General features: G+C 43.3%; 2 protein-coding genes across 6 annotated transcripts in view; both read left to right on the top strand.

The window, feature by feature from the left end:
- The window catches only part of siz (Brefeldin-resistant Arf-GEF family protein schizo), a gene marked incomplete in the record, with an annotated part of 514,736 nt that overhangs the window by 186,874 nt on the left and 304,460 nt on the right, over nucleotides 1-23,402 (top strand).
- Nucleotides 1-23,402, top strand: part of LOC147757965 (uncharacterized) — a 131,691-nt gene that overhangs the window by 33,081 nt on the left and 75,208 nt on the right. Inside the window, exon 1 of one of the 5 annotated variants that reach the window (XR_015322418.1) lies at nucleotides 12,646-14,823. The exons of the other annotated variants lie outside the window; for them this stretch is intronic. The gene's annotated coding sequence lies outside the window, so the exon portion shown is untranslated. Of the gene's footprint in view, nucleotides 1-12,645; nucleotides 14,824-23,402 lie in introns of those variants that run through there. 5 annotated transcript variants of the gene reach the window in all.

The raw sequence follows: 23,402 nt of genomic DNA, 5'->3' as shown, positions 1-23,402 counted from the left end.
CGAACTATTGCTGGGTAAAAGCCAACGACCGCAAGCTATTACACTCGTACAAACAGTTCAGCTAGCGCCCTGAAAAGGACGCATTACATGACAGTTAGTTTCACGATATCTGGATGCTTCTCAACAAGACCTAGCGCAGAGGGCACCATTTGACCACTATCGCTAGCGCTAGGATACTTACTATAACAGAGAAATAAGTATGTTGAAATGATTAATCCCTTCCTGCCATCAAGAGAGCAGTCATTATTATATCGTCGCTAGCCATTGCGCGACACGATATCATCGTCCGTTTGGGACACTGTTACAAGCGAACCCAGTTCGAACTCCCAGGTAAAACAAACCCCCAAATGTTATCGTGTTAATGGATGGGCGACAAACAAACTATCCTCTCCACTAACACGTTTCTGCGAACACGTTTCTCAATGAACGAACATAAAAAAAGTAGCAGCAGCAGCAGCAGCTCTTCGGTATCTTGATCAAATATAGATACTGATGAAAAAGAGAAGCTACCGTGTCGAGAATCCCCGTTATCATTGTAATCAAACGATTGTAGGAATCATTCATGTTAGTGTACATATCGGTTGAGGCAATCGATTCGAGATGCGTGTTGTGAAATGCTCAAAATAGAAGTCCCTAGATTTTCAATAATTTCGGTGCCATCTTAACAAAGTACTAAAACGACGAGCCATATGTTCACATTGTCTACAGACAATAAGTGTAACCAAGGCGTAACGTCACCGCGACCGTCTACAGACATCCGCCTAGAGCGGTCGTACGGTAAAATCAAAATGCGGCTAAAAATTACCCTACGTGCTGTGCACTTTCCCCAGAGCGAGCTGGATGCGATTCCAAATAGAAGTTAACACAACACATTGTTACGATCTGTCGGCAGTACGATAAGACATGTACCTTTACCTTCCTTTCTGTCCCATTAAAGTTAATCGGACGATTGCGTAGAGAAGGGAAAACGATTTTTCTTCTGTGTTTTCAGCTATTATTGCTTTCAATAAAGCGTAGGGATTCGACACGTGTAGTAATATGCATCATCAGAAATAGCAGGGCAATTTGACCATCATGTCGCAATCTTGCTGGAATCGGTAAAACTGTTTCGTTCCTTTTTGTCTCCAGTAGACAATTGCATTTGTGTACTCCGTGCTATTTTTCCGTGTTCTCGCTGTCTGACTACGGGGTCTGTCATAAGCCGAATTCTTACTCTCGCTGCTATCCAGGTGATCGCCACTGTCAATGCCGATGCTGTCGTCGATGGGTTGCAGATGGCACTCGTCTGTCGACAACAACGAAGACCATTGGCTAATAATCTACGAACGCGAAGAACAGGGCGTAGTAGTTGGAGCGGTACGGCATATAGCCTATAAAATTTGGCTGTAGAAAGAAGAAAATCGGGGTCAACAGCTGCAGTTGAAGCCAACGATGGCTGCTGCACGACCAGCACCAACGCCACTAATAGTACTACCACTACAGCGGTAAAAACGACAACGACGACGTCGGCATCACCAGCGAATGAGCGACGGAAACCGAAAAAACAAATTGTTGTCGAAGATTTTAGTCGACCCGCTCAAGCGGGTTAGTTCAAGCGATCCTTTGATCTTCTTCAGAGGATGACAAATACAATCATCCCCCTCATCCTCTCCCGTTCCGACCATCAGCAGACACCCTCCCCACCCCTCCTTTAGTTACTTTTACTTTTAGCGTAGTTGCATTTATACTCTTGCGGCTTATGCTCACCTTTGAACGTTAGCTGAGCCGCTAGGCGTTTCCGCGGCCGATTCCGCAACGGTTTTTTGGTTCGGCCCGTTGATTCATGCTTTCGTACGTTTCGCTGGATACTTTGGCCTGTTTGGTCTACAAAGAAATTCGTGTTTACGCGGCGCCAATGGCGTTTTCATTTACTCGGATAACGTTCCGAGGCTCTATCGATCGCTGCTGGCGCCAAATGGATTGTCAACGACAGAGACTCGGTGATGTCTGCTCAATATGCATCCGCCCAGTTGTATCTGTGCATCTTTCTCTTCATGCACCAAGCCAACGGGTGAGAAAGAACGAGAAAATGTTTTTGGCCAGGAGTTTCTGTGTCGACTTTTGTATTCGCACGCGACCGTCTTTTTGGGTGTATGTATGCGTGTGTGTGTGTATACGGAAGCGTTGTTCATGTATATGAGAAATCAAGCGAGAACAGAGTGAAAATGAACAAAAAAAATATTCGAAAAATCGCTGAAAAATGTCACCATTAACAGCATGGATATGCCGTCAATGCACGCAGCTTTCAAGTCCTTGCTCAAAACGAGGATTTCTATGATGATGGAAAAAGGGGTACTGAAAAAGAGAATAGGAAAGAATGAGAACTTGAATGGCAAAAAAGACCGCGTTGAGGAATTGCAATAGGAGAATATGTGTATAGGGAACATCACGCGGATTCATAACGTTACCAACTCAATGCATCTTATCGCGACTGAAATAACCCAGTCTACAGTAGTCGTAGTCGTACAAGTAGCAGTAGGTGTAACACCAGATTTTGGCTCGAAGGCTTACGGAAGAAATTCCCTCTTGAAGAAGGCAAAGAAGGCTCGAGATCGAGGGAATAATAGAGAAGTTGGAAAGGACAAGTTGGAACAGAGCTTGCTAGAAAGGATGACAAAGTTAGCGAGAAATCAGCCAGCGAAAAAGCAAAGGGGAATGAGGCGAACTGTTTGTTGTAGCCGTTCGTCGAATGGGTGCAGATATAAGGAAGATGCCAAGATGTTTCTTGCTCCAGAAAGTTGAGCGCGAAAAAGGGGAAAATTGCCAAGGAAAACATCTATATGTGATGCATCGCAGGCAGCGATAAACGACGGGGTAGGCAGTGACGTGAAAAGTGTTTGGACAAAACTACGCCGAGACAGGCAAACAGATTGAAAAATGTAGAATTGAAGTTCAATCAGAGCGCTGGCTTCGTTAGAGCTAAAATGCAATGAAAGATGAGCATGGCCCAGCCGGCAATCGTGTCACCCCAAGTGCTGATTGGTAATGTCTGAACAACAATGGATAGCATCAGGCAATGGCAGAAGTCCATTTTCGCTGTGCACTGCGCTGAAACCGTGGTGCAGGGAGTTAAAAACGGACAAGCAGATAACTTTGGAGTGTTTTTTTTTTCGAGATTTTTTGCATTGGTAAAATGGCAAAAGGTAATTGACACATGTACGTTGTCAAACCTGTTTTGCCTCACACTGCGTCGGGACACACTCTACAGAATGTGTAGCATCTATTGTGGTCATCCGCGACACTGACACCAATCTTATTACCTTTGCTACTTATTAAGCTACTTATTACCAGTAGCAATATATAAGCTTATATTGTAAACTTGTAACATCTAACTTTGAATGAATTCATTAAGAACCAAAGTTAGTGAATTTTACTAGTAACCTTGCTAGAGCAACGGATAGGCAGCGTTGTCCCGGCATCAAACATCTAAATCAATATGTTCGACTATAGTTGATTGAGTCCTACGTCGAATTTCGGCGTACGGTTAGGATGATAACTGGAACGAAGCGGGGATTAAAATTCCGATTTTACAAAATCGTCCAACTAAAAAAGAATCAGCATCAGGGGCCGCTTGGTGTTGTTTCGTTTCGACTGCTTAGCCGGTCGGTAAATTGCCGCATTGTTTGCTGGCCTCTTTGTTATTAAATTCACGGAGTGTTCCGACGTTTCATGCTTGAATTTACTACCAAGACAATGGCAGAGTGTTACAATTATCAGGGCAGCAACTTTATCACATATGTATCTGGTGAAATCACATTATCGCAACTAGCTTTCAGAATGCATTTTGTTAAAGACTACTACAGGCGTATCAAAGGCACACATGAGGCCAGCCCCGTATGAAAGCCCAAATAGAAAACTAGCAGAAATCATCGTCATCAGGCCTAAGCCTGCGGCCCGCTGATGCGAAAGCATTGGAGAACTACGAGTGCGTCAGGGCGGTTTTCGATTCACGAAAATGCCAGCGACCGACTTCGCCGATATTATATATAAACATATATCTCCAATTTCCTCGCCTTGATGTTCTGTCTGAACGGGAAAACTCGGCTATGCTTGAGGCGGGCGAAACCAGGAGAAAATCGCACCGCCGATTGAGGTAGTCAAGTGAATCCGTTTATGCTTCAATCCACACCGGTGACGACGACGTGCTCACCAAAGTAGGCCTCCTTGGCTTGTGTCGCATCGCTATTGGAATTTGGAAAACAAAAAAAAATTACCTGAAGGTGAACGAGAACATGACCGAAAATTGTGCTGATTGTAATAATGATGTGACGGCTCGCTTATTGTTGAGTAACAGCTGCAGAAAGACAAAGTACCGCTTTATTTACGCATCTTCAGGAAGAAATGTCTACAACGAATAGCAAAAAAAGGGAGCGGAAAGGATTAGAAAATTTATATGTATATATGCATATTTATGTGGCCCGATTAAATAATTTAGTTTTTTTTGTTTCCTCATGCTGTCTAACTTCTTCTAACTGGGTTTTTGTTCAATACCTAGCATAGGAGCTACAACGAGGTAGGGTCCATCCCTTGGAAGCAGTAAAAGGGAAATGAAGCTACTACGCATGTGGACCGCCAATGCGCCAAATGTGAGCCCTAAACTCCTGCAGACATCTTATAATGTTCGTTATGCTTTTAAATTGTTTTCATAAACAAAAATATTGTTGCATACTCCTCGTTGACGCTGTCGGATATTGGACGGTTGAGGAATTAAGTTGAGGCTTGTAGCGGTTGGATACGGAAGATGGTTCCCGCCTGAATCCGTCGCACTTCTAGAATGATTAAATATATATATATATATATATATATATATATATATATATATATATATATAGATTATATATATATATATAGATATGAGCAGTTGCCTTCAGTCTCGACTGCGTAAGTATAAGACCCGTGTTGGGGTTGAGGCTTATAAATCGATACGACTCTGGGCCGATCGTATACACAGGAAAAATGTAAATCGAACTTTGTTACTGGCATCTAAATAGTCGATTGATTTTGACGAACAGAATAGGAGTAAAATAAAGAATGAAACAAAGCGGTAAATTTCTTTTTGTCTGATTTCGGTAGATCTAAGTGACGGTACACAGGACCAACGGTGATCGGTATAATAACATTCTATATATCAAACGTGTACACACAGCAAATAGATGGACTTTACTGCTTTAAGCTATCCCCAAAAGATTTTCGTTTGCTTCAAGCAAGTTTGTCCTAGCTTGCGTATGCAATATACTGAAACACAAAGCGACCATGTGTGACACACGTTCTGAAGGGAACCGCAATCGCTACCACAAACATTGCCGATCGCTTGACCGTCGTACACTGAAGTACAAGGTACAATTATGAATCAAATAAATAACAATGTGAATATAAGACTACAAAACGTTTCTATCTGCGGTAATGTAACTAAATTCAAACACCTAAACATGTGACAGGGTTAGATGCACATGTTTTCGCTTGCCATGTGCTTGGTCAGCAAACATCAATACACTTTATCCAGTTTCAGCATTTTCTGCTTCTAAATAGACATTCTATTTGGTCCCCAATGCTAGTCGGCCCAGAACGTTGCCCTATCAGTGCTACTACCTTTGAGATTCTCCACTTATTACTCGAATAGTTCATACTGCAATAGTTTTTCGAACATAGCTCGTTTCGGTATCGCCCGATTCCGCCATTGCGGATATATTGATATCGGAGCATGATCGTTTAGCTGTTTCTTGTCTAAATACAAACATTTCTATTCATTAGTTAACAAACACAGCTGTTTGACTCAGATTGATTAGCTAACATACGATTTTCTCATGAGAGCTTAGCGTATTTATTTGATCTTTTCCAAAGACGCTGTCGGTGGAAATGGTGGGCTGCTTCGAGCAGACCATTAGCATATACACAATAACATTTTACTTCAATTGAAGTTCGGATTTATAATATATAGCTAATTGTCGAAGTCTAACTGGCGCAAACCCTCAACGAAAGTTGTTGTTAGCTCGTTATTTGGCCGGTATCGGACGCGCTAATCATGAAGGATCACAGCGAAGCACAGAAGCCATCTTTATTTATAATGTTGCTGAGATGCAGGCTGAAGGCGGTTTTTGCTTGCAAAAACAATAGACGAAACAGGCCAGACGTTAATATTTATTTTATTACGATTACGTTTTATAATCATTAAAGGCATGTAAATCCGGCCATGACCGGCCTAGAGCAGCCTACGATTGCTGTCAAAATGTAATTTATAGCAGAGTATATGTAGGAAAATTTGTGGCTATTTAATATCGCTTATCGGTTATGACCCTTAATAGCTAACTAGTTTTAGTTGATGGTCTATCAGATAATATTGAGATAGACAGATTTTTCGGAGCTACGATGATTTGCAAAATTTTATTTTTACAAAACTGGTCCTCAGGCAAACAGGCCGTTAAGCATGTCCACGTTGATGAGCGCAAAAGTATATGATTGAATAACAAAGTATTTAATCGATACGAAGTTCTAGTAGTAATAATGTACCGATAGCAACTCTCTATGATTGGCCTACGAACAGATCGTCTCCTTAACTTGTACAGAAATAACCAAAAAGCTTGGCAGAAAAACAGAGAATTGTCTGGTACGGAGATGGTTGAATAAAGTACTTCTCTGTTATTGATAAGTAAGGCAGCAGGCCCTCATAGGCTAACTGCAATATGAGGTATTGCTCATTTACATTTTTGTATAAGCTGGTTATGAAATTATACACATGTGCATAGTTTGATATTCAACACAATGTTGAAATGATGCGCCATATTATTTCAACGCCTCTTCACTACCTGACGTTCATTTCGTCTAAATCATTAATAGCTTCTTTGTTGACTGTATTCATGTTTTTACCGTTCAGACCAAGTTTTAAAAATATGTATTTTATATAATTTTTTTTTCTTTGTTGGGCCATCCAACAGATCCGCTATCCGTCTTAAACATGCTTTCATCCCAACGGTGTCACTAGGGGACTATGGCCACCATCGACGTCGAATGACACTAATGTGGTCTAAAACCTGTTTATCTGTACCTGTATGTCCTGATAGCTCGCTGTTGTTGGTGATGATGAAGGATCGAGTCTCACCGAAAACTCGTTTTCTTAGCGGACCCACACTTTCTAGATTCTGTTGCGGTGGCAGTCGTGGACCGCGGAACGCCACGGTCTGACACGCAGGCTCGTTGCGTCTGACCGTAAGCGAATGAGTTCGGACGTAGATTGTACACATAAACAGACACACAAAAAATAGCGCTACAACAAAAATTAATAGTAGTACTGTTGCAGAGTGCACAATCAATCAGCTGGAGCTTCCGATCCATAGCACCCACTGAACTATCGCGAAATTATAGCGATACTGCTACGGCCATGTCTCTCTCGGAGGTATTTGAGCGAAACTAGCTCATATTCAATTTGATTCCAGTTAGCGGACGTAGTCTATATACTGAGTTTTATGACAATCACGCTGATGGTAGCTGATCCATTGGCTTGAGGTTACCAGTATGTACTTGAAGCTCTAGTCGTTACTTCGATTCGAGGTGTGGGAGATGGTAATCGCGTTTCGTAGTGTTGTTATTTGAAAATTCCCTGTCTCAGGTATACAATGTAACGACGGAGGACCATAGTTATAACTAAAACGTTATCCTCGTCGCTAAATAGAAATAACATACAACATTGTACGTCTTCAACACTTTGGGCAGAGTTACAGGCTATATTGTAGGCGTGTCCTCTGTGTTTGAATTGGTCCTATATATTAATTGTACCCACCAAATACAGAAAATCAGGCAAACGATAGCGTCGTTTGCCTGCTTTCACATACTGTTCTTACTCTGGCACACTAATGTGACAACAGGCAAAATGTCTACTTTACCGAACAGAAGAGGTCTGTTTTAAATGATTTACACTTTCCAAATGAAATCTACCTCGACCTAATCGAATGTTAGCGACATAGTTGTCCGCTTACAACGTGTCGTTGGCCTGAGTCATACAGGACCCCCCTCTTGGCGTTCGATGGAACATATTGATAACACGTATAAAGGACGCATAGGCCAAGGTAGGAAACAGTAGCGGAGTCTTATCTTGAATATAGGTCAAACATGCCCCGTCATATGTGCACATCGGGGCGGTCAGTGATATGTTACTGGCTGAGCTGGGCAGCGTCATTTCCGAACAGAGACGGTGCTTATGGAACGTTTGAAGATTTATTTTCTTCTAAAAAAAAGCCGCCTAAATGGGCAACTAGCGCTGTCGATGAGTCAACGTTGAGCACGTAAAATAGTTTTAGCTCGCATTTAACGTTGGGTCGCTATATAAGTTTTGCTTTTCAGCGCCCTACAAGAGTGTCGCTATGTCAGTCTCGTGTTTGTGGGTCGCACGTTTCAAGAGGAAACGATGAGCTTCCTTTGAACCGAGACCTATAATTAGAAGCTGCAGTAGTATCAATGGGTGCATTAGTATAATTCGAACATCGATTGTGAAATTTAGTAATATAAAATGGTTACGACTAACGGAAAAAAAGCGAAATTATTTATAATGAAACTGAAACACATGTTTCGAAAGAGTGATCGGTCAGTCTTACAGCATTTAGACATCAGACGCCCTTCTCCTGCTTCATCGTTCAGATAATTCGTGAGTTACAAACCGTCCGACCACCTTTCCTCCACGTAGTCTTTTCTCGGTCTCAAAAGATCGGTTGCGGATATCGAAAGAATGAATCAATGGAGTGGACGCCAGTTTATGTTTCCTACTACTGCAGTAGAAGCGAATCACGTCGTCAATTTTTTGACAGACGCACGAAAGATTCTGTTGTGTTTCTGCATCGTCCCGAATTTAGGGTGGCTGCTGCTCCCGCAGCAATATCAGCGATCTCAACCGGTCAACGCAGATCCCCGTAGGCGAGACAATCTTCTCAGTAGAGATACAATTACTCTCACTAACTGTGTTCGCACTGTAGCGCCACTGTAGCCCTCTATGGTACTGGTGGACAAACGTCCACAGTCCTCACGGATAGCCATGGGTTTTTCCCTCTTGAGTTTGCGTTTTCTTCAAATCCGTTTCGTGCACGTCCGCCATAGCAGAAGCAGCCTGCTCGCAACTGCCTCTATCTTTTATCCATCTCATGCGACTTGATGCGTTTTTAAGTCACTTGCTCCATACTACCCCCCCCCCCCCCTCCACCCCTGTTGTTGCTCCACTGCTCTTATTTGGCTCCGTCGGAAAACTGCCTTTGTGCTCGCTACTAGCCCACCATGATGTAGATCGTAGAGGCCTCGCATCGTGACGACCTCTTCCAACCAGCCAGGAAGCCTCGCTTCCTTTACCTATTTAAGCATCGAGAGTAGGCGGCTCAAATAGCAGACGAGGCGCTGTTGTCCTAAACGATGCGTACACGCGGTTTATGCTATCCATGGATCCATGGGCTCACGAAGGCCTTCTTCCTGTGGGAACCCCTGTCGCTCTCTGAAGGAGTTGCAAAGTATGACTCATTGCTCGCCTTCCAGAGGAGCCACTTCAAGATGCTGGACGCTTTTGCTGTTCCCCTGAAACCCATCATTCCTTACAAAGTTTCTCGTTAGAGCTGCTTCTTCCCATTCTTGGGCACTTCGTGGAGTCCTAACAGACCCTGCTGTCTGCCTGCTGCCACTTCTTTCTGTGCCGCGCACACCTCACTGACATACTAATCGGAAGATATAACAGAGGCGCGGGGGTGGGGTGGCTAGACTTCCTAAATTTATCGCCCTCTCACCCCATTTTTCCTGCCTATTTAAGTTCATTATTCCAACCATCCTTTCCCCTATTAGTTACTCATCATCGTGCTATTTTTCCTAACGAGGATGTCTGTCGAGTTAGTGAAGAACGTTACCGAGTTACGGAAACGTCAGAGGCTCTCCAGCTAAAGAAACCAGATGCGTGTGCTGTTAGAAAGCCTACAAAGTTACCGTTGGGAACTCGTCTGCAAGGGCTCAAGTGGACTAATATCTGGTCACATCAGACTTTGTATACACTAGCAACTAAAGATATGGGGCTCGGTTTGGCTAAAGAGCGCTACATCATTGCTTTCCATATTTTAATATAATATATACTGATAGAACTCACTAAGGAACTTAGGATAAACGTAGGGTGAACGGTTTCAAAAGTTTTCGTACCCTTCGGGCTCTCGGAAATGCACCAGTCGCTTGTGAATCTGGAGATATGTTTTATGAGACTATACACAAGCGGGGAAAAGTTAATTTGCTGGTTCACAAGAATGGGGTTAGTGCAACAGGAGCCAACACAATGCTGCCCCTAGGCTAGTATTCGTCTCCCGAATGGACTGCGAGAAGAGCCGGGCTATTTGGAATGACCCTGTATAACTAACTCTACATATATGCGTCGAAGTTATTTTCGATCCACGCACTACAAGCCCAGATCGTAAGTAGCTCTCAAAGTCTTTTGGTTCTTTAGCTTTAAAAAGTTGCGGGTTAGCTGTTTTTCTGATCCCTAGACAATTTGCTAATTAGAAGAGATTTGTGCTTTGGAAGTTGTGTAGTAATGCTTACACTTTTAAATATTTAAAACTTAACGTCTCAATCTATCTAAATTTAAAAGCAGTCCAACAAAATCGAAATCGGTTAGTTCGTCTCTTTTTATTGGCAGGACAAGTAATTGCTCGCTGACTTCTTTAACGCATTTGCGCTGTTATCTATGCGTTTTCAATCCTCCTCGACTACGGCAACGACGAGAGGAGCGCGATGATTACCCGCTAAGGATCGAACATGCTTAGCAATCGTCAATTTAATAAACTAGCCTCAAACAAACGCAAGGTATCGCCTCTATCTAGCCCTGCTAGTGGAAGAGCATATACATATGCCTACCCCTGCCGCTTTTCTCAGATGCTTACTATCTATAAAATATTATATATGTTTCAGCGTTTCGGCCGGCAGCTCGGCTTACCTCTTTCTAAATCTCCCGCCGTCGTCAATTGTCGACGACGGTCGTTGGCTTTGTTAGTACGTCGGTCAATCTAAGATGGGCGTTATTTTTCGGCTGCATTTCAGCTTTCTCACGACCGTATCCGTCAGTTAGTCAACTGGCGCCAAGAAACGATTTGAAATGAACCAGTCCAGCGCCCTAACGGTCCGGGAGCGACATTGCTGCCACCTGCACGTAAACGCTGATACTTATGTACACGTTCACGCGCGGCTTTTAGATAGTCTGGTTGAGACGTAACAGCCCCAAGTTTCAAAGGCGAGGCAGGCTCTAGCTGGGATGAAAGCGAGGCTGTGATCATTGCTGAGTCTTGTTAGCTACCGTACACGAACAAACTGCTGGGGCGTTAGATAATAACTAAATCTATAAAATACATTGTCTCAGGCCTAAAAGTATTGTATTCAGTTTCTCTTGTACTAGTTTGCAATTCACGAAGTAATTCCTTCGTTGTATTAGCCCTTCTCACTCTTAAAAATTCTCTCTTCAGTTGAGCCTGAGACGTAAGACACATCCTGAGGTTTTATGTATTTAACAAGGGAAAATACTGAATAGTCCTAATCTGCTGAGTTTAGCTTTTATAATTATTCCTTAAAAAATAATTCATAGGATTTCATAGGATCATAGGAGGAAACAAAAATTATTTTGCTGCAATACCGTCAGACAGAACGACAACGAAATGTTCATTATTAGAACTAAAAAGCTCACGGCCCAAGTCCCTTTTCCATAAGCCTGCCAGCGGTCTCATCAGCTGCTAGCGATGCCTGTTTGTACTGCAGTCTTAGCAATGTTTTCTGGACAAAAACAATACTTACTATGCACGTTTTTTTTTGGTGCGTATTGTATTTGTAGGCACTTTTGTTCACGTGCAGTATGTAAGTTAGCTCGACATTCACCACCCATCCTGATTGATCCATTTCAAATGTGGAACGGTTACCCTGTAAACACCGGATTAGGCTCACTGTTATTCACGACCGTGTTAAACTTTGTCTCGCTGTTTAGCTACAAATAATAACATATTTACGAATTCGGACCTAGCAGGGCTGGTGTATTGTAGTCGGACAACTCGTCCCGTTTTCGTGACAATCATCAAAGGGAACTTTCCATGCTTCTATACTGTACTCGATCTTACGAAGCCACGAGTATACCAAGCTAAAGATTTGGGGATATATACGACAAGCGTACAAACGGAAGTTAACAGCCTGCATCACCTCACATCCCAGCTTTGAACTATAAATTAAATATTCGGTAAAGAATCATATCTGTGGTAGTTAGACATAGCCAAAAAAATTGCCACATACATCCAAAAGGAGAACGAAAAAGGATTTAGTGCATTGCAGAATACAAGCCCGGCCACAACATTATTACGCTCTATTCCATCGCCGGTTATCGCTGACATTCACCGCACAGCAACAAGGATAGCAGTAGCTTAAGGCGAAGGCAGAGCATGCGTTGTCTGCGTGTCTAGATTGTGTCCCAGGAAGATCTATAGTTTTCTGCTATATATATATATATATATATATATGTGTGTGTGTGTGTGTGTGTGTGTGTTTATATATTCATGTTGTCTTTTCTAACGCTTTACTTTGGCTGTCGTTCTTTGCATGCGTGCTTATTACAGGTAAGTTCCCTATAGCGTTCCGGCAGGTGACCACGTCAGGTGTTCTGCTAACCAGACCCTTAGAAGCAATTTTCAGCCGAATCGCACGCCGCTTCAATTACGCATGTTCCCTGTTGGCTTGTTTCTCATTTAGAGAGATTTATGCTCACCAGCGTGAAGGGCGTTGGGGATTAGCGTGAGCGTTTAAATCGCTGACACCATGCGAATATCCGGTTTATTTGTCTAGTAGACACTTAATAATAACAATAGCAGTCATCCGCTTAACAATGTCGGACGTCGGCTGTTCATCTCGGTATGGCCCCCACCGACGAGCACCCCAGTGTTGCTCCGACGCTGTGATATTTCGCACCTAAGCAAGATTAGTACATGAACCTTTCTAAAGACTTGACAATTAAATAAGTACATCTATCCACTGTATCTGCTATGGGGCGGGTCGTAAGAACGTCCAGTTCCGCAAACCTTTGAATGTCCGGCCATCATTAGGCGTGAAAGGCTAATTACCGTGTACCAATAGACGGAACAGTCTCCAAATCCCTGAATGTACTTTCTCGACAAAACGCTAAACCTTGTGCTTAAATGGAATTACATATGACGTCTTTTCGCCTTTGGCAGAGTCATAGAACTGTGGGGAGAGAATTTACCAATGGACCACAAACGTTACCTGCTGTGAAGATGGGTAATTTAGTCCAAACCGGATTGCAGAACTAGATAGACCGAAACTATAATAGGCCTTCATGAACTGTGTGCGTTTCTCAATTTATAACGCAGTGTACATTTAGAACAGAATATAGCAGCACTCGCTTTTAGTTAGTTTCGAAAAGGGCGCCTTTATTAGTCTCCAAAGAATTTAATACTATGACAATTTATTGTACGTCGGCCAATGATTTTCGTCGAAGTATTTCTTTATCTAGATAAAGGCATCTTTCTATGATGATTTCATCGATTTTTATCACTTTGATTTACTATCGATCTGTAATTTCCATTTCTTGCACATTCTCCATGTTTTTTTTTCAAAGACCTCAAATCCAGATCGTCGTCTCCCACTTGTTTTCTTTTTATCTGTCCATTGTTTGGCAGGCAAATGCTGGAAAAAAACGTGATCGTTGTCGTCGTTTTCAGTTTTCAATGCGTTAGCGTCTGTGACGTGGGAAGGGAAAAGCGGAATCGCTGTATGTACGTGGTGCACAGCAAAAAGCTGAGTGTGTAGTGACATTGTGCAAACATTCAATCAGGAGTCGGACATATGTCTAGCGCCGGTCTTCCACCGTCAAGCATCATGACAGCGGCAGACTTCGTCGCTAGGTGCATCTGTGGCCAGTGACCAATGTCCTCTTATTTTCGTCGTGTTAACGTTTGTCCTTCGGTTTTTTCTCCGCTTCGCCATTGCCCCATCAACCTAGCATTCTTCCAGTTTCTGTTCTTTGCCCGCCCTTGACGACTTCCCTGCCTTCGTCGTTCGGTGAGAACGCACAATTTCGACTTGGTCGCAGGATCGCTGCCCCACTGTCAGAACCAATGTTGTGTGTATTGCCCCATTTTTCTATTGTGGGTCGGTAGGGCGCGCTGCTGAGGGCAACCGTGGCGCGGCTCCTGAGGCTTGTGGGAGACAAGGGTGTTGACCAAAAGTTTCGATGTGCTAAGGAAGACTGGCTACGTCATTACTCATTCGGTAAGGCAGAAGTGGCCACTCACCATCTCTTTGAAATTCCACGCCATTCCCCTATGTACTCTAAAACACCATCAGCGTCAACATCGCTGCGTCATGCATTACCCGCACGACAATATAGGGCTTGTCATCGCCACAAATCACTTTAGTGCCCTGCCTTGGCTCTGTTTTTTCTTCATGTGCTCCGAACGGTGCTTTTTCCAGTTTGAACTGCCAACGGTCAGTCAGCAAGCGTATCTTCTTCAAAGCAAGAAGCAAGATCCCCTAAGCAGTTAGCTTTAGGTAGAGAAGTTAGCCTCTTGTGCCTTTTTTGCGTTTCGCTATTGGGCACACTCTTCTCCCCATTTACTTGCTCGTACACAGTTCTGAGTAGGCCACAGTGGGAAAGATTAGGAAAGACCGTCACCAATAAGGGCACGAAGTGTTGGGTCGCGTAAAGTATCAGAAACGAAGTGAGAAATGAAAGCGAAAAACTTCATTGCAGCAACCTACGAAGGAAGAGAGCCGAGTCATCCTTGTTTATACGTAAGTAAATACGTCTTATATACGGGAATCCTGTGCACAGCCTTTGCCAGTATGGAATGATGTGATATATAGGCCCAAAGGAATTCTTACTGGACTCGGTGGTTTCTGATCGGTTAACTACAACTACTGATCAACTGATTGAGGAAGCTGCTTGACTAAGATAGTTTAAAATATCTATTGGACTACCAGCAATGTTCTTCTTAGGGCAAGATCAGTGAAACCACTTATATTAACACTAGTCCTTATTTTTTTATATTTAGTATAGCCTGTGTACGTCCAGTATGTCAGAGTCTCTACATAGGCGTGTTCTTATATATTTGTACGCAAGCATATGCTTAAACGCAGAATGTGTTAAAGATGGCCTCTGACTTTTGTTCAAAGGCAAAGCCGAACGCTTTTTGTAACTAGTTTAGCCTGTTCATCTACATTTAGAGAACAGATAGATGTCCTGTTAAAACAACTATCATTAAAATCGTAAGCTGCCATTCTATTCAACCAATTGAACTCATTTTTTTCTTACCGTAGAAGTATATTTTGCTTTGCTGTGTGCCTACTCCTGCTTTGGCACGTGTTCATAATAACTAGGCACAACTTCGCCATTAGAAAGCAGTACCAGCAGAGATAGGCTCGGTGGTTGGGAATAAATCTCTCTTACTTTCACCATTACCACAGTTCTTCGGAACTTAACAACAGCTGCCGCTGTTGCATTCGGATTAGGCGAACCTGGCTGCTGGTTCCTATCTGAAAACAACTAGCCAGAGACTCGTGTGCTCGCACAAGAAATGGCTGTGAAAAAAATCAGAAAGAAACAGAATTTTTATTATTTTTGGATTATATTGAAGAATTCCCGTTGTATATATATATATACAACGGGAATTACCCTTATACCACTGTGCTTCCATATAAAAATGTTTTTGTTTGTTGCTTTTTAATATCGTAATATGTTTCTTAGCATTTTTGGAAGGATTTTCTACCCGTAGACGTTCATTCGTATTGACTATTTGCTTATTGAAACGATGATCCAAATTGACTTAGAGGAATAAAAGACCACCGTAAATTTTTCCTCATTTCATTATTAGCCGCATTTATGCATTGAATCATGTATTCGCTAACAGATAAACTACTAGGGCAATTGTTTTTCATTTACCCGCATCCCAGGTAAGAATGAATTCAAGTGGGCAGGCGCATTAAATTACCTCGATGGGGCAGTACTTGCTTCAATATACACGAAAGATATCTGCGCCATGAAGGTATCAGCGATATTCGTTCGAGTGAAAACCAAAAAATATACAGAATGCATAAATTAGAATCATTTTCGAAATTTGCCTTCAAGATCAGAAACTCATTTCGGTCAAGTATACCGTACGCGTCACGCTTGTATGATAGCGCACGCACATGTAACGCAGCAAGAGATGGGTAACTGCATTCGGAACGACGGGGAAGTGAAGATTCGTCAACACTAGCGCATCACAGAGGATCTTTGTGACTTATTTCATACGTATGATGATCAATGACTATTATGACGACTGTGAATACGTGTTCAAGTACGTAACGTGGACGGAGGCAAGAAAACGCTTACTTGGTGACATTGAAAAGTCTGCGAAAAGCTTGAAGATGTTTCTAGGTTTAAATTATTAATGTTCGGCGTAAACAGATGGGTTATCTTTTCATCTCGTTCCCCGTAGTTTACATTGTTTCAATATAGGATTTAGCATCTTAGAATAATGCACCTGTCTACAAACAGTTTCTACATGAACGCTACTGCGGACAGCTATGTATCAGCCACCTATCGGAACATAGCTGGAAATTGTATTAAAACGTCAGCCGGACTGAATTACGTGGAAACGCAATATATATATATAGAACAAGTGGTGTAACCGTAGCCTACTTAATTTCGTTTATCCGGAATGCTTCTCTGTAGAAAATATAGCTAAGCTAAAATTGGTTGTAGACCAATACTTTTATTATTTATGCGCTCTTTAATGTGTTTAAATCAGCATAGCTTATATAAAGATGAATGGCTATAGAGAGGAGCTTTGTGGTGATTTAGATTTTATAAAACTTCTAAGAGTTTATTGCAACTCGTTCTGCACTAAATTAGGCTCCGTTATAAATAGCTGCCGCAGATAAATCGACATGAGGGTCTATTTGGCGAACACAGTAAAACCTGCATAAAGGCTGACGACGTAATCGCGCCCCATGCCTTTCCTGTGTCCCCTAACGATCATGCTTCAATCATCAATTTAGACACCTTTCATTGCGTTGCAACGGTTTAACAAATTCAGCAAGTAACTATGATTCTATGACTAGTTAACCCGCTTATACAGAGTTCGTCTCTGTTAAACAATTAATTATCTTAAACTACGAATAACTGTGTCCTAATATACTCTACATTATACTCGTATTATAGCATACCCCCGGTGGAAGCCAAGTCAGTGGCCCACGAGTTTGCTAGACTACACCCTCATGTCAAGCGGACAATTACGATGATATCCAATAGACTTCACCTACAGATTGGGCTTCGTTCACTGACTTCGCCTGTCGTTATTTCCACATTGGTGCCTCCAGATCAGGTCTGCCTTTCAATTCCGACGGCAGTTGGTCCGAACTCACGGTCTGTTTGCCTGTCCATCGCATGTCGTCCCCTCCTTTCAGTCGCTATGGGTGAATTTTGTGAGATTAGGTGGTGCTCTTTGGCAGTCTCTCAGACGAAGGTGGCTATTCTCTTCTTGTTTCTGCGCCACCGAGGTCTCTTTCGCTATTCCCAACGCGCCGGTCTGTTGAGGTCTGTCTGTTCGGTATTTTTACGAAAAAAAAAATCAGCTTCAGCTTTAACAAGAGACAGCGAGCGGTACCACAGGCTTTGTCGAAGAGGAAAGAAAGACCTATTTTGGTGTTGCTTAGGAGATAGGACCCAGAGGCCAGCTGAGGTTACCAACAACCCTCCGCTTTGTTCCAAGAGACCCTATCGTTCACCACTTTAACAAAAAAGAGGCAACAAAAAAAAAAGGGAGATATTTAGGGAACAGGGACTCAGTCGTCAGTGTACTCGCCCTATGTGATGTTAGGATACCCCAGTGAATGGGAGGAACTGACGCGGACTTCATGTGCAGGGGAGGTGGTTCGTTATGGTGTCTGCTCTTTTTTTGCCGCTACGTTGCATTGGCAGGATTTACTCTATTGGCAGCTGCTGCTCCCCGTACCCAACGAGTAGCTCCTTTGGCTCGATGACCACCACTAGAACTGACCTCGCGAACTGTAGGGCTTTAGCTCCTAATCTCTAGGTCGATTGGAATTTTTAGCGAACCAAAGTTTGCTTTCTCGACCTTTTAGCGTACCACCGAATTTTAGCCGTTCTTTGTTACATTCACTAAGTTTTGGCTGTTACCGCAGCTGTTGGTGACGCTAGCGCGGAATTCTCCAAAAGTCTGCAATATTCGCTTGACTCTGTCTCTCTTCCCTCCACTCGTTACTCCTAGTGTCATTTCCTTTAAGCGACAACCGAATTTGTCGGCAGACCCGATAACCTTCCGCTAGTGTTCTTTTTGACGGATATTACCCATCGACTGTTTCGTTTGCAAACGATCCTCTCGCCTCCTCTTCGTGCTGATCTCTTTTTTCATAGGCTCGGACATACAGTGGAAACATTAGTGCGAAAAAGTTCGTACCATAAACATCATGGAGACTGCAGAACTAGTTCAAGCAACAATGCTGGAACAGATAGATGAGTTTTTTTAGGCTAGAAAAGCCCGCACCACTGCTGACGGCTTCTTCATCCCCTTATCTGTGACGAGGCTACTGGGGAAGTGGGGTGGCCCAGCATGCTTGCATTTCACTCTCCGTCATACCTGATCTCCAGCCTAAGCCTTGCTCGGATGTTATGAGCTTCCTGCGCCATCTCTTCACGCAGCCATTGCTTAAACGGACGTCGATCGTTGCGACAAGAGTGAAAGCCCATGAGGCAGGGCAACAGTTAACAGCAAGAAAAAAAGGGCAGACACAACCGCAAATATCGAAGACGCAAAAATGTCGAAGAGAAATACAAACATTATGAATGTAACAACACTACATAATAACTGCAACAGCAACAACAACAACAACAACAACAACGACAATGACGACAAGCAACAGTAGCAACAAAGAACAAATAGCCGCACATCGTTCCTTTTGCGTATTTTTGCTGGGAGGATAAATGTCAGAACGAGAAATCAGGGAACCGCACGACACGATCACGAGAGACGAACACTTGAATGAGAAACGCCCATTTTCGTGCCGACCTTATGTATCAGCTATATATACATACAAATATATATGTAGCTGCTGACGTAAAAGTCAGTCATGATCTTTTGCTGCTTGTCAAAGCAAAAAACCAGAATAGTATACTTAATAAAGCCCGTGCTTATACAATCTCCTCAGGTGCAAAGGGCTATTGTTTTTAAGTAGTTGAATGTGGTATTTTGCGACAACCCGTAGAGACTGGAAAATGGATTCGAGAAAAGAAGATCGACATAAATCGGATATCGAAGCAGAGAAACCAATCAAATCTTGTTAGCTTCCAAATGCAGGTCCATAAGCGCATAGCAAATAGAATTCGAGTGAAGACACTAACCTAAATTGACGCTGAAATTCTATTACTGGTACTCATATGATCTCACCGACGTGGGCATTAAAGTGGGCAGGCATGAACACCTCTAATAAATAGCTTCATTCCGAAGTTGAATTATTATTTTTTCGCTGGCCGATTCCAACTTTTACGTTAAAGATTTTCCACTTTCGCCCACGATTGTTTATTCTTATCTATTCCGTTCATATGTCGGAAGGTCTTACTTCATTCAGTCCTGTCACGTTCACCTCTCGTGAGTGCAGAACGGCACGAAAATTGAGTTCATCTTTATATCTCTTTCTATCTCCCTATTTCTGCTCATGTGAACGCGTTTACACCTTTTCCTCACATTTCTTTTTACCTGAAATCATTATCGGAAATTTTTTAGCGCAACAGCATTATTTGCAAGCTAAAGAGGGTTGGCGTTCTACGCAACACTTTCGTTGCCCGGCGTCGGGGTTGTCACCAGTTCTCGAGGCAGACACTTGGCGACCCAATATCACGACCCATCGATTCGACGGGCAATGCCGACAGTTTGCATGGCAAAATCGTGTTGCTATCGGCAATAGTTAGTGGAAGGGCGGAGTGGCAACGTTGTTTTCAACCGCATTCGTTGTCGCTAGGCAATCTGGCCCTTGTTTTCGATGTTGGCTACGAAAAACTAGTTACGGCGGTAAAAGCGCGCTGACTGAACGGAAAAAGGGTCAAAAAGCAATGCTTGTTACGACACAAACCAACGAAGGATACGTGCATAACAAAGTCATCAGTGATGCGTTTTTGTGTAATTAAAGTTAACACAATGGACGATCAATGGCTATTAATTTCCTCGTGTCTTTTTGCCGTATACAAGAGTAGTTGTGTTTTTGACTAGAGTGATGCATGAGTGGTACTGCAGAAGTAGCTGGCTGAAGCATATACAGCTTAAATTATTTATGTAAATTAAAGTATTTAAAAATTATCCCTCTTTAAAAACAGCTCAAGACGATATTCGACGGGTCTGAAGGGCCGACTAGAGCGCACTCTTTTGGCAGGGCATTTTTGAGTAGTACGTTCAGCTATAAAGTCTTCGCCGTATACATCGTATTTATCTCGAGTTATTTCGGCGGCAGATTTATGACGTTTTGTGTAAAATCGATTAGAGAAGCTGAAATGATACCAGCGACGTCCGATACCGAAGTCATCAAAATTTTGTAACTACCACTACTACTAACGCGTAAAGATGACGAGCGTCTCTGGCCACGACTAAATCATCGTCATACTCTACCTTATCGTATTCTGCTGGTAAGCCGACGGTGGTTTGCTCGCCCCGCCCGAATCAAAGCTACTTACTGCTCTACCCCTCACTAGGAAAGTTCATTCCGGGTCAGCTTTCGTCGCCCCGTTTCTGGTAGGAGTGAATCTGTTGCTAGCCCCTGGCAGTCCAGTGCAGCGCAACGCAAGGATCTAGTTGATACTGTCGTCTCTTGCAGAGTTTCAGCTTGAAATATGCCTTCCTGTTGTCGTCGTATTTTTTTCTCGCCTTTGCGCCGCTCTTCCTGTCGCCTCCATTCTCGCAGTTGCCGTAGTTGAAAATCTTGGATCGCGCAGTAACCCCACGTCGGTTCAGAATGGACCGCTCGGTCCAGAGCAGTTGCGGACCACTCCTTGGGGTGCCGTTGCGATGGCCGAGCTGAGCCGCGTCGTACGCTTGGCTTGTCTACCGTCGCCGACGACAATGAGGCGAAAGGAAACGAAGGGGTGGAGGAGTCGATGGCGACTGCCAAAACTCGTTTTGTCCTCCGGAAAAAGAGCATCGTGAGCCATAAAGGGATATTTATGACACAAAAGAAAGGAAAACGTTCAGACGGACGGGCCAGCTCCACATAAGTGTATTTTAGAATTGGAAATAGTGTAGCAGCCTTCCCATCGTTGTTGGCCGAAGACTTGCTAGGGCCGCGAAAATCGTTCGGGCTTGTGACTCTAGGACTCATAAGAAGGGTAGATTGCAAAATCAAACTCTTAGGAAGAATCGGTATTTTTTATAAACTGAGTAGTTTGTGAGTTGATTACATATACTGCCAAGACAGACTTTGGAAGCACCGCTTTGCAGTCTATAGATACATCCTTTTTTAGGGTGAACTTATTCTGGAATAAATATATAGTATAAAGTTATAATCAGAGATAGTACCGCTAGACAGCATAAGTCTGGTTACCTTTTCACTTTGTTACAAGTCAACCTACGTAGAGGCTTGCCGTCAGACTGTTCGCGTACTACGCGCAGCTTATTAATCGGTCATGGAACACTGTGTAGCTAACGAAACGCGTCCGCCTAAATCCGACCCTAGGCAAACTAGCACCACCAGCTGCAATGTTGCGTAGTCTTCTTTGCGACCCGTAACACTTCTGTGCGGAAAAGAACTGTTGGCTGATAGCTGTTGCAGCGGCTCTTTTACGTACTTCTTGCATTTGCCGTGATTCCCGACCATACCAGCGCTTTTGCTTCCACTGACCATGTTTATCAATAACACTTCGTCGCTCTCTTCCAAAAACGTCCTCTCCCTTTCTTTTCTCTCTCTCTCTAGCCACCGCCTGCTTGCTCACCGGCCAGATTTGATTTATCGTTCATGGCTTTTTGTTCATAGACGCTTCATCGGTGGCGATCGAACAGGACGGTTGGGAACTAACTTAAACTATGCAATGATCTCTGCTGTTACGGAGATCGTCGTGCTGGGACAGGTGGTGTTGCACTCGGTATCAGCTTCGGCTACCTTGCTGTCTGTCAACTTTCCTGCACAGTCGCAATGGGCGCTACGCGATTTTGTGACTCTACTATGAAAAGTCTTTCTATTTATGCCAGAGTCCCGCTACTTACCAGTCGAATATTATCCGTTCTTAGTAATTGTCGACCCGTTCTCACGTTAACTCGCTTTGCGTAAAGAGGCACTGTTGTGCGATATTGAAATCCATTGTGACTTCGAATCAATTATGGGCTAGGACCCACTGACCATTTTATGGGACGAGTTCTATGGATCGAAGCACCGCATGAGCAAGCAAGCGCTACATGGATCTGAAAAATAATATTACAAATTATTTGTTCTGTAACCGCAAAGTAATGAAATAATCAATTACTGCAGCATGTTAAGCACGAATTTGGTATTTTTGAATATTTGTAGGCCGATACAATTTTAGGCTGCAATGGGTGCGCTGTTCATAGGTAACTAGCTGAATAATTGGTACAGGACTTGCAGCGGTCTTGCGTGCACACAAGCTTACATCGCTGTCTGCTGCTTCAGCCACACAACCATCGCATGCGCAGTAGTTACCGTGCCACAGATGTGCAGAAACTTGTTTACCATGGAACAGCGAATTCATCTCTGCCGCGTCCGGCCGCGTGTGGGCTGCATGTTGACATGCTAGTTTTGTTTGTAAGGGCTACAGCTGCGGTTGGATTGGCTGGCCGCCGTTTTTGGTGTTCAATCGTATGACACATAACGCTAACGTGCACCATTCAAACCAACTACACCGCATAGGTTACACTACGTGTTTGTACGATCTGTTCTGATCGTCTCGCAAGCTATGATTCCCATAGGTTGCAGTTAGAAGGGCCGAGCATTGGAGTAGAGCACCAGCAGCCAGGTGAGTACCTAGCTCGCAGAACCTTGCGATGAAACAGGCAGCGAAGCAGCGGGGCAATCAGATTCAACGGACAGCTTGCTAACTGAGGGAGATCGCGCTAGTAGCGGAACGTTTTCGTCCGCCTGTGATATCATTACCATCAAGGCGACGGCTGCCGTTGATTTAACTGATGCGAAGTTTCTGCGGAAATTACAGGTTTACGTGCATAAAAAGCGGCACTACTACGACCCCCTTCGTGACGTTTGTCTTCGGATTTTTGATGCCTGTTTAATGAGAAATCAGAAAATGCTAAGCTAAGATTTTGATAACGAATCCTGCGTTCTTATTTTATTGACGCAAAGTTGGATATTCACTAAGTGCT

Source organism: Varroa destructor, unplaced genomic scaffold (assembly GCF_002443255.2).
Source record: "Varroa destructor unplaced genomic scaffold, Vdes_3.0 BEIS01000002.1, whole genome shotgun sequence".
NCBI lineage: Eukaryota > Metazoa > Arthropoda > Arachnida > Mesostigmata > Varroidae > Varroa > Varroa destructor.
This window is presented reverse-complemented; position numbering and strand designations above follow the sequence as displayed.